The sequence below is a fragment of the Triticum dicoccoides genome, chromosome 5B (assembly GCF_002162155.2).
Source record: "Triticum dicoccoides isolate Atlit2015 ecotype Zavitan chromosome 5B, WEW_v2.0, whole genome shotgun sequence".
Taxonomy (NCBI): domain Eukaryota; kingdom Viridiplantae; phylum Streptophyta; class Magnoliopsida; order Poales; family Poaceae; genus Triticum; species Triticum dicoccoides.
In genome coordinates this window covers 537165283-537177459 of record NC_041389.1, presented here as the reverse complement: position 1 = coordinate 537177459, position 12177 = coordinate 537165283, and the positions used below count along the sequence as shown (strand labels likewise).

Genomic DNA, 12177 nt, shown 5'->3' with positions numbered 1-12177 from the left:
GGCGCGGCGACGGGGCGGGGCGCGGCGACGGGGACGACGGGGACGGGGACGGCCGGGGCGGCGACGTCAACGGGGGCGGCGACATTGACAGGGGCGGCGACGGCTGGGGCGACGACGGCGTCGATCGGGGCAGGCAGCGTGTCTCATCGATGGAGGGAAGAAACAGAGGGAAACCGAATTTTTTTCAAGTGTTGTATATATAGGATGGACCTTTAGTACCTATTGGAGCCACCAACCGGTACTAAAGGTCTGTTTTTGCCAGGCTAAGTGGCGGGAATCGCCCCATCTTTAGTACCGGGTGGTGGCTCCAACTAGTACTAATGACCCTCTCTGTAGTACCGGTTGCAGTCACCACCCGATACTAAAGGGGGTGCGCTGGCGCGGTGCGGTGCAGCAAGTTTAGTCCCACCTCGCTAGTTGAGGGGCGACCGCACTGGTTTATAAGCCCCAGAGCGGTAGCTCTCTCGAGCTCCTCTCCTAAGCAGGCCTACTGGGCCTACCTGTTCTGTGCTTCCTTGTGGGCCTACTGGGCCTTTGCGGGCCTGCATCCTGGCCCAACAAAAGGTTGTGTTTCTAGTCGTATGCAGGCCGCTTTGGCCCAGTAGGCGGGCTTTTTTATTTTCTTAATTTTTTTTGCTTTATTTATTTTTGAGTTGTTTTTTGCTGTATTTAGAGTTTCTTTGTGAATATTTTTCCTTTAGGTACAAAAAATTACAAACTTTCTGTTAGTGCCAGTAGTTTTCAAATTTAAATAGTTTAAATTTTGAATTATTTGAAATTTGTGTGAATCACTAGTTTGTGAATAACTTAACATTGAAAAAAGATTTTTCAGTGATTCTTTTTTCCTATGTTTAATATTAGTGTGTTTTATCATTATATTCAATTTGGTACTGCTTAGGTTATTTGAAAAATGAAATGCCTTTGTAACAGATGAGTTTTCGTCCGAAACCCTGATACTTCGAAAGAGATTGTCCATTTTATACACAAAGTGCATCCAGTTTTTGCCGTAACCCTCTCTACTTTTTCCCACATGCTATGTGGGTGAAATTATGATACCATGCCAACTTTCAACCTTTTCTGAGTTCATTTGAAATGATTTTCAATTTCAGGGTCATTTAGCTGAAAAATCAGTAAATGCATGAAAGAATTTGTTTGCACATAAAATTTCTTCGTGTTTCAAATGCCAAAACACATAACTACCCTAACTATTACAGAGATTCCCTCCTGGGTGTGAAACACAGAAGAAAGTGATGATAGTGAAGCCGATCACATCCCAGATCTTTAGTGTGAAACTTTTTCTTCGCGTGTGTCCCTTTGCGCCGTAGCCATGGAAAATCTTCATCATTTAACTGGATGCTCGGGTCAATATTCACTGTGAATGGAGCAATTTCATCAAACTTTTCATAATCTTCTGACATGTCTGTCTTGTCGTCCACTCCCATGATGTTTCTTTTCCCTGAAAGAACTATGTGGCGCTTTGGCTCGTTGTATGATCCATTTGCTTCCTTATCTTTTGTTTTTCTCGGCCTGGTAGACATGTCTTTCACATAAAAAACCTGTGCCACATCATTGGCTAGGACGAATGGTTCATCTGCATACGCAAGATTGTTGAGATCCACTGTTGTCAATCCGTACTGCGGGTCTTCCGTTACCCCGCCTCGTGTCATATTGACCCATTTGCACCGAAACAAAGGGACCTTCAAAACACCTCCATAGTTAAGTTCCCGTATGTCCTCTATGTAACCATAATATGTTTCCTTTTCCCGTGTTGGTAGCGGACACCACTGTTTTGGTTGGTGCTCTTCTTATCTTGGGCGATCGTGTAAAATGTATTCCCATTTATCTGGTACCCTTTGAAAGTCATTATATTCGAATATAGTAACTGGGACAGCGAGTACATGTCATTTTGAATATCGCCATCATGCATGGCACGTTTCTGCAACCAACCGGCGGAAGTCCTCGTTTGTTCACGTGTAATCCAGTCGTCAGACTTCTCCGGGTGTTTGGAGTGTAGAAAATTCTTGTGTTCCTCCATATACAGAGCCACCAAGGCGGAATTCTGTAGAACTACGTAGTGTGCTTCAGTGAGAGAATGCCCTTCCATAAATATTATTTGATCCCCTCCTAGCGTGCCTTTTCCATCCAGTCTGCCCTTATGCCGCGATTCAGGAACACCAATCGTCTTAAGCTCAGGAAAAAAGTCAATACAAAACTCAATGACCTCCTCATTTTCATGGCCCTTCAAGATGCTTCCTTCTGGCCTAGCACGGTTATGAACATATTTCTTCAAGACTCCTATGAAGCTCTCAAAGAGGAACATATTGTGTAGAAATACAGGACCCAAAACGTTAACCTCTTCGCAAAGGTGAACTAGGACGTGCGTCATGATGTTGAAGAATGATGGTGGGAACACCAACTCGAAACTGACAAGACATTGCACCAAATCATTTTGTAACCTTGGTATGATTTCTGGATCGATTACCTTCTGAGAGATTGCATTGAGGAAGGCACATAGCTTCACAATGGCTAATCGAACGTTTTCCGGTAGAAGCCCCCTCAATGCAACCGGAAGTAGTTGCGTCATAATCATGTGGCAGTCATGAGACTTTAGGTTCTGGAACTTTTTCTCTGCCATATTTATTATTCTCTTTATATTCGACGAGAAGCCAGATGGTACCTTCATGCTGAGCAGGCATTAAAAGAAGATTTCCTTCTCTTCTTTGGTAACAGCTTAGCTGGCCTGACCGTGATGTATGCCATATTTTCCGTGCATACGTTGCTGGTCCTCCTGTGCCTCTGGTGTATCTTTTGTCTTCCCATACATGCCCAAAAAGCCAAGCAGGGTCATGCAAAGATTCTTCGTCACGTGCATCACGTCGATTGCGGAGCGGACCTCTAGTCTTTCCAATATGGTAGGTCCCAAAATATAGATTTCTTCTTCCACATGGGTGCGCGTCCGTCAGTGTCCTTCAGAACAGGTTGTCCTCCAGGACCCTTTCCAAAGATTACCTTCAAATCCTTGACCATATCATGTACATCAGCACTAGTACGGTGGCGAGGTTTCGTCTGGTGATCCACCTCACCTTTAAAATGCTTGCCATTCTTTCTTACGAGATGCCTGCTCGGAAGAAATCGACGATGTCTCAGGTACACAATCTTCCTACAACTATCCAAATATATACTGTCGGTATCATCCAAACAGTGCGTACATCCGCGGTATCCCTTGTTTGTCTGTCCTGAAAGGTTACTGAGAGCAGGCCAATCATTGATGGTCACGAACAGCAACGCCTTTAGGTCAAATTCTTCCTGTCCGTGCTCATCCCACGCACGTACACCTGTTCCATTCCATAGTTGTAATAGTTCTTCAACTAATGGCCTTAGGTACACATCAATGTCATTGCCGGGTTGCTTAGGGCCTTGGATGAGCACTGGCATCATAATGAACTTCCGCTTCATGCACAACGAAGGAGGAAGGTTATACAAACATAGAGTCACAGGCCAGGTGCTATGGTTGCTGCTCTGCTCCCCAAAAGGATTAATGCCATCTGCGCTTAGACCAAACCATACGTTCCTTGGGTCACCTGCAAACTCCTCCCTGTACTTTCTCTCGATTTCTCCACTGCGAACCGTCAGCGGGTACTCTCAACTTTCCGTCTTTCTTACGGTCTTCTCTATGCCACCGCATCGCCTTCGCATGCTCTTTGTTTTGGAACAAACGTTTCAACCGTGGTATTATAGGAGCATACCACATCACCTTGGAAGGAATCTTCTTCCTGGGGCGCTCGCCCTCGACATCACTAGGGTCATCGCGACTAATCTTATAACGCAATGCACCGCATACCGGGCAAGCGTTCAAATCCTCGTACTCACCGTGGTAGAGCATGCAGTCATTAGGGCATGCATGTATCTTTTGCACCTCTAACCCTAGAGGGCAGACAGCCTTCTTTGCTTCATACGTACTCTCGGGCAATTAGTTGTCCTTTGGAAGCATATTCTTTATCATTACTAGCAACTTTCCAAATCCCTTGTCAGATACACCATTCTCTGCCTTCAATTGCAGCAATTCCAGAGTGATGCCCAACCTTTTTTTGTAAGCTTCGCAATTCGGGTACAACAATTTCTTGTGATCCTCTAACATGCGCTGCAACTTCTTCTTCTCCAAATCACTTGCGCAGTTTCTCTTTGCATCGGCAATGGCCCGACCTAGATCATCAGCGGGCTCATCTGATGCCTCTTCTTTAGCTTCTTCCCGCATTGCCGGCTCAACTTCTTCCCCCATTGTTGTATCATCGTATTCAGGGAACCCATGGCTAGGATAGCCGTCATCGTCCTCTTCTTCTTCATTGTCTTCCATCATAACCCCTCTTTCTCCGTGGATGGTCCAAACATTATAGTGGGGCATGAAACCGGACTCAAATAGGTGGACGTGAATGGTTCTTGACGTAGAGTAATTGTGACCATTCTTACAGCCAGCACATGGACAAGGGATAAAACCATCCGCCCGCTTGTTTGCCTCAGCGGCAAGCAGAAAAGTATGCACGCCATTAATGAACTCGAGAGAGCATCGATCATCATACATCCATTGCTGTCTCATCTTCATTACACAACACCGAATAGACCAAATTAATACAAGTTCATACATAAAGTTCATATACAACACTTAATTAAATGCAACATACAAATAACTCTCTAGCTAAAGAATTTAAATGCAACAACAAATGCGATCAAGATCGCAACTAAGGTAACAATTGACCCAATAGCATAATGATACCAAGCCACACTATCAATGGCATATTTTCTAATCTTTCTATTCTTCAACCGCATTTTCTCCATCTTGATCTTGTGATCATCGACGACATCGGCAACATGCAAATCCAATTCCATCTTCTCCCCCTCTATTTTTTTCAATTTTTCTTTCAAATACTCGCTTTCTCTTTCAACTAAATTTAACCTCTCGACAATAGGGTCGGTTGGAATTTCTGGTTCACATACCTCCTAGATAAAAATATCTGTGTCAACTTGATGGGCATAATTTGTCATAAACACGAAATGCAACAACTTGTTTTAAAAGAGAATATACCACATCTGAATCATAACAAGGACGAGGGCTGACGGGGACGGATATCAAAACCATGGCACTATGTATAACAAACAATGTACGGGTAAGATAATTATACGAGTAACTATATATCCAAATCACGCAAACTTCAATTTGGTAATGTAAAACATTCATGAACAAGAGCCTCACCACAAGGTGGTGCCGGTGAAGGGATGGTGCGGGCAATCGACGGTGGTTACGACGGAGATTTAGAAGGCACTAAGTAAACCACACCTACATATGCAAACTAAGTGTTATTTTTGACCTCAAATTGCATATAAATCAAATACTAGCACATATAATTCCTCCCAAATTAATAAACTCACAAATTAATCACCATACAAAGCATTGCAAGAGCTAATCTGGCAATGAGAGATGAAAGGACAAAGTGGCTAACCTTTGTGATCATTTGAATGGATGGGGCCTTCAAATCTTGACAATTTTTGGGCAAAATGTGTGATGAGCTCGAGGAAGAGAGGGGAAGAACAGAGGAGGAGAGGGGAAAGGGGAAGAACAGAGCGAGCTCGGGTGGAGGAAGGGTTTATGTACGTTGACCTTTAGTACCGGTCCGTGCCACGAACCGGTACTAAAGATGCTGGAGGGGCCCCAGACTGACAACATCCTGCCACCACTCTCTTTAGTACCGGTTCATGGTACGAACCAGTGCTAAAGGTTCGCCTTGAACCGGTACTAATGAGAGCGGTCGGCTAGCCGTTGGAACCAACACTAATGGACACATTTGTGCTGGCTCAAAATCAAACTGGCACTAATGTGCTACACATTTTACCCTTTTTCTACTAGTGCTCCCTCCTTCCACCTCCCTCTCACTCCCTTCCTCATGCCTCCTCCCTCCCACCTCCCTTCCTGCCTCATCTTTCCTCCTCCTCCCTCCACCTCGCTCCCTTCCTCCACCTCCCTCCTTCGCTCCCTCCCTCATCCCTCCCTCGTTCCTCCCTCCACCTCCCTCTATTTTTGAAATTTTAGTAATCGAATTTTTTAGTAAAAAAATTTAGTAACAAAATTTTTTAGGTGTAGAAAATTTTCAATACAGAAATGTATTGGAATACTATATGAGAAAATTTTAGGTATCAAATTTAGTAATAGAAGTTTGTAGTAAGAAAATTTAGGTATAGCAATTTTAGTAATAGAAATTTTTAGTAAGTGTTGAATAAAGTAGAACTAGGGTATTGAGTTATGTCAATCTCACATTGCCAAATTTAGAACTAGGGTATTTAGTTATGCTTCTTGTAGAAATTAAATGTTTGCATTATAAGATATATTGAAATGTTTTTGTCAATATTGAACCATGAAATGCAATGAGCACCAAGTTTGAATGCTAATGCGTGAATGCTCATGTGTGGCGCAGGGTAGATCACCGACGAATCGGTCGACGACACTCAGAAGATCACCGATGACACCCGTTCCTGGTCGACAACCATCGTCTATAGTGAGTAAACAAGGTCTATGTGGTCGCTTAAATATGAAAATGAAGGATATATATGTGCTTGTCCTAGTGCCCTATGTGGTTGTTAGTATGATGATGATGATGATGACTGATGTGCTAGTATGATGAGTTGTTATATGACTATTATGATGATGAGTAGGACTTGTTATTATGATGATGATGATGAGTTGTTATTATGATCATGATGCTCACTTTGAATCCACGTTTCTTTCACCCACTGATATAATAACTCATCATGAGCATAATGGTATAACAATCTCTAAATTGCTACTGTATGAAAACTTGTATAATGGTGTATAGATACAGTATATAGTGTAAAACAAAAGAGAAATGGAATACGAAAGAATAGTAGTGCCGGGGGGTTAGGGCGCGCTGCAAGTAATTGGCAGTAGCGCTTGTTGGAACACACACTACTGCTACTGCTAATTGAGTTAGCAGTAACGGGGGCCTTACAGCGCTACTGCTAAAAGTTAGCTGTAGCGCCATAGTAGTAGCGCAGGTGCCCATGCTACTGCTAGGCCTATAACCAGCGCTACTGCTAGGGTTTTCCCTAGTAGTGCTCTCCCATCGGCGGAAACGAAAGAGGTGCGGGAGTGACAAAAAGCGGGGTTGTAAGGACATGCTTCCACCGCTTTCTCCCATGGGCATGGGCTCAGGGGTGGAGTTACGTTGAGAAAAACCCGGCCGTGGCCCGCCCAGCGCATCAACAAATAGTGAAGATTGAGGGGGCCATAATAGAAAAGTTTATGAGGTCAGCTTTTAACCTGGCCTGTTTGGCTCCCCAAGGATTTTTCCCGTAGCCACCGCCACTGGATGGGATCTTTCAGCGCCGGGATCGCCAGCTTGTAGCGAGGTTGTTGGCAGTGACGGTTGCCAATGAGTATGTGTGAACTCCATGTAAAAACCCATGATCTCTCTACTATGTGTAGATCAGGCAACATACATGCCCTTTTGGAAGGGGTTGGCTCGAAGCTTGCCTTCGGGAATGAAAACTGAAGTTCGATCTTCAGTTGGACTCGTCAACATGGGCGCATGTATGGTGATCCCTTCTTAAAGGATTTGTCTAGGAGCAGCGTATTTTTGCTGTTTCAGTCACTCTTTTGCAAGACTGGTGGATTATGGTCACTGATCATAGGGTTGTTGGTAGGATTGTAGAGATACTCTCGCTAGGGTTTATTTATTTATTTTGAAGACGATTTATTTGTCAACACAATGCTTAGCTTTCGTCGGTATAATAAATTAATAAATACTTTACGGTTTTGTGCATCAATCTGTGTAGAGGCCGGTGGTTAATTTTCTATTCGAGAAGAAAAAAACTAACCAACTGCTAGTACTTGTTAATTAGTACAGTACTAAAAATGCTTTATAATCCTAGTTGGATGTATCTAGATCATCGGGTTAATATCATGCCAAGTTTTTGAAGATTCGCATATGGTGATGATGCCTTGTGCCAGCCAGACACATAAGTTACTGCAGCCTCTCAATCCAATGTAGGGGATGTAAGAAAATAGACACTATATTAACCATTTTGAAAAGAGTTTTTTTACACTATTGTAAATAGAGTGTTAGATATGTGTCAGAGGACCTATGACGCGGTCAAGCAAAGGCCACAGAAAATGCCTTGCCATTGTTCTCTTAAAATGTAGCAAACTGGTCGTAAGCCGCACCTCACAATCTAACATGTGTTCAAGACAGCCAAGTGAAACAAGCTAGTGCAAGTAGAGATACAGTGTAAAAATATTCATTTATAAACTCTTGAGACCAACGTGGTGTGGTGTGGTTGCAGCATCATTGCTTTGCCAAGTGCGTCCATACTTAGTGGCAAACTTATATATAAGCTGATAGTATTCCAAGGTCCTTCGTGCGCCCTTCGAGGTCCGCGATGCACTTTAGTTACCTACCCACCATTTTTAACTAAGTCATGTTGGATGCACCAACTTGTAAATATTAATGTAGTAGTGATCTGTACGGACACAACACTGTAACGTGGTTACATGAAACTTCCGTTCATAAGAGGACTTTCATTTGATGATAAACTATTTTCAAAATTGTAGCAGACGTATTTCACATAAGGATTAAAAAGAAAGATGTTGCATTGCTTATACACATAATGTCAATATTGTGAAAGTAAGACGAAGTAGTACACGTTCAATTTTGAAACCAAGTTTATTTTGACCCACATCCTGGCACGGCCGTACTCCCGACACCTACCAAGCCCATACCGTGCAATGTTTGTTGGTGCTTCTTTTCTCAACCATGCTAATATTTTTTTGTGCTATGTGCCATGCCTAAAATCCATGTAACTAAGCAATAAATAATGCTGATACTAGCGAGTAGATAGCTAGCTGGAGCAAATGACTAGAGTTCATAATGACAACAACCTTTGTGTGTGAGTTGTTGTTTAGTTTACATTCCTTTCTGTTTCCAACTATTCATTAATTTGCACGAACCTATATAGAAAAAGAAATGTGGTTGTCCCACATAATACTAGCCCGTCACCTCCTACATGCCCTGCAGGGGGACTTAATTATGGATGCTACATTTATATCACTAACTAGAAAGTGTTAATGTCAAGACAACCAACTTATGTTGGCTGTCATCAATTAATTTTTCGAACATTCAGAATGTGTTCCAAGCTAGCACTTTAGGTGTTTTAGCCTCCATAAGGAAAACCTGAGGTGTTGTTATGTATGCCATAATTCAGACTTACAAGATAAAAACAACATTTTTGGTTCGCGAGTTGGAAATAGGGGTTATTTGATTCTGGTTTATCAAATCGAAGCACTATCTTTCTGTAATATTTATATATTTTTTATAGTTTCAAAATATAATGGATGAATGAAAAATCTCAGTTATCTCTTCAAAGTATAGCACCCTTCAACTTTGGACAAGTAATATGGTCTTTTGCTTGCGCATTTCATATTACTTGTTCACAATTGCCAAGCATAAAGGAGTTCCCTTCAATTAACAAGTCTCTATGGATGCAAACCGCAATAGACATAGATTGAACAAGGGTGCAATCAAATATCCATAACCAAGCAAAACTCAGCTTGTTGGTAGCGGTTGCTTTTACAACACTCGAAATGCTTTACAAATTTAGGATCGTAGTTAATCTATTGCAGTTTTATTGGACGAATATGATGCCAAGTTTACAAATTAATTGAGACACACATATCTTGCGTACATTGACACTTGAGCATGCCAGTTTTTGTTTGCCTCTCAATCCTATGTAAACTATATGAATGGTGCCTCTTAAAAATGGAAACTAAATTGTTAACCATATGAAAAGAGTGTTTCTTCTGTTCGACTGAGGCGACCAGTTTTTGCATAGTAAGCAAAACCATATAGAAAAGGACTTGACATTCCTCTCTTTAAACGGGTAGAATGATTATCAATTGTCTATTAGTTGGTAGGATAAGCATACTAAAGCAGTTTTCCGGACTCCAAATTATAGAATCGGCATAGGAATGATGCAAAATTAATGGCAGGAGATTTTATCATGTGTGATAATAAAATGTGAGCTTTCATGTGTCTCGCACACATGATAAGGAAGCAAGGAGCAATGTGAGGAGCGGGAAGAAAATTAAAGCAGACAACTTGTTGATAACACTAATAGGCTTGCATGTGTGTTGTTATTCACTCTCTCTGTTTATGCGTCCAATTACCCATCGATAAACATGTTGATTCTGTAGTAGGCGTGTTTGTGCTTAGAGGCAGGGACCTGCGATGACATGTTTTGGCCAGAAATTTAGTTCGAAGGTCCGAAACACAAACAACTTCTGGAAGTTGATGTGGAAATTAATCTTCAGATCATACATGACATGTGCCTTTCATGCTGAGGTGAGGTGTTTTGATTTTCGCAGATGAGGTATTTCCTGGTACCAGCAATCGTGCAAAGCATGTTTCCCACAATATATATTCGTCGAACAATATAAGTAACAGACTGAAAGAACAACCTGAAATTATTTGTTTGCATTTTTCTTTTATGATTGCTTTTTTCCATATGTCCATTTGAAAATAAGAAAATGGTGCGCAATTCAGATATTAAAAGTGGTACTATTCTCCTATCCAGTACAAGTTCGTCGAGAGTCGAAACAAATCAAGCACCAGCCTCCCTAGCAAAAGGTAACATGCGCCAAGCATCGATGGAAGACGGTGGGCCCTTGTGGGAGATCATCTCTTCTTCGTTGCAGGTGCAATCGCTGTCGTGCAAATTTTGCCGTTGTACCACACATTTGAGTTCCTGTTGCCTCTCAATCACAAGACACACCCTGGGTTAGGATCCACGCATTCGAAGATTAAGGGAGCTAGCTAGTTTCCCTTTTCAGTTTGAGTATGCTCTCCCTCTTGTGACGACAACCGAGCTCATATGCTGCTTTTATATGCGATGAAGCTATGCATACATGTATTATGGCGTGTGTCCTTCCATGAAACCATGAAGTACACTAAAAGAACAGGTGCAGTAACAAAGGTCACTGTTGAGTTCATGTGCATGCATCTTCTGCTTTCTGTTCAATTTAGATTCATCCCCCATCCCCTCCTCCTCCCCAGCTTGTGTGTGTGTGTGTGTGTGTGTGTGTGTGTATGTATATATATATATATTTATTTATATATATACATATATATATATATATATATATATGTATATATATATACATATATATATATATACATATATAGTGGGTCTATTCTATAAATGATTGTAGAATAATATTCTACAATAGGCAAGCCCCTATATAAGGTAGTTTTGAATCGGAGACCGACCCGACCAGGCAACACCTGCCCGTATCCTGAAAACAGATCCCCCGACCAAGCACCCTCGGCCCCGACCCCGGCCGCACTGGCGGCAGCGGCACTCCCAGCGGCCGCCGCCACCGCCGCAGCCACCTCTTCAAGGGAGCCTCCTTCCCCGACACCCTCTACGGCTACCCCGCCCTCGGCAGCCCTCTTCGCGACGAGCCCCGCTTCCCCCTCGTCCACCACTGCCGCAGGCGTCGGTGGCGCGGCGGCCCCCTCCCACTTCTACCGCCGCGCGCGAAACGGCGCGGGAAACTGCCGCAACAGCTGCTGCACGGCGCCGCCGACGGAGGCGCCGAGGTTGGACCCGGCCTACCTGAGCCGGCCGCCGATCTCCATGAAGGATGCGACGGCCATGGCCGGGAGGTCGACACCGACCGCGAAGGGGGCGGCCGGGAGCTTGATGTCGAAGGGGAGGAGCTTGAGCGGCGGGGCGGGCCACAGGAGCTACGGCGTCTGCACGTGGGGGTGGAGGAACAGCCCCGAGACGCCCTGCGCGAGGCGGTAGGCCAGGTCCTGCATGTGCCGCTGCACGCCCAGCAGCGCGTCCAGGGAGATCTCCATGGATGGCGGCGGTACGGGGCGCCGGGCGGAGGCGCGCCCCGGCGTAGCGGATTAGCTCGAGCAGCGGCGAAATACACTGGTAGTAGCCTGTGTTTCCCTACCATCGAGGTGTTCGACGGGAGGTACAAAGGTAGCAGTAATGGGAAGTACATACTATTGGAAATATGCCCTAGAGGCAATAATAAAAGGATTATTATTATATTTCCTTGTTCATGATAATTGTCTTTATTCATGCTATAACTGTATTATCCGG

The 12177-nt window shown here is 43.6% G+C and overlaps 1 pseudogene; it reads right to left on the bottom strand.

The window, feature by feature from the left end:
* LOC119309978 overlaps positions 1-11924 on the bottom strand; it is a 151460-nt pseudogene extending 139536 nt beyond the window's left edge.
* Positions 11925-12177: the final 253 nt, after the last annotated feature.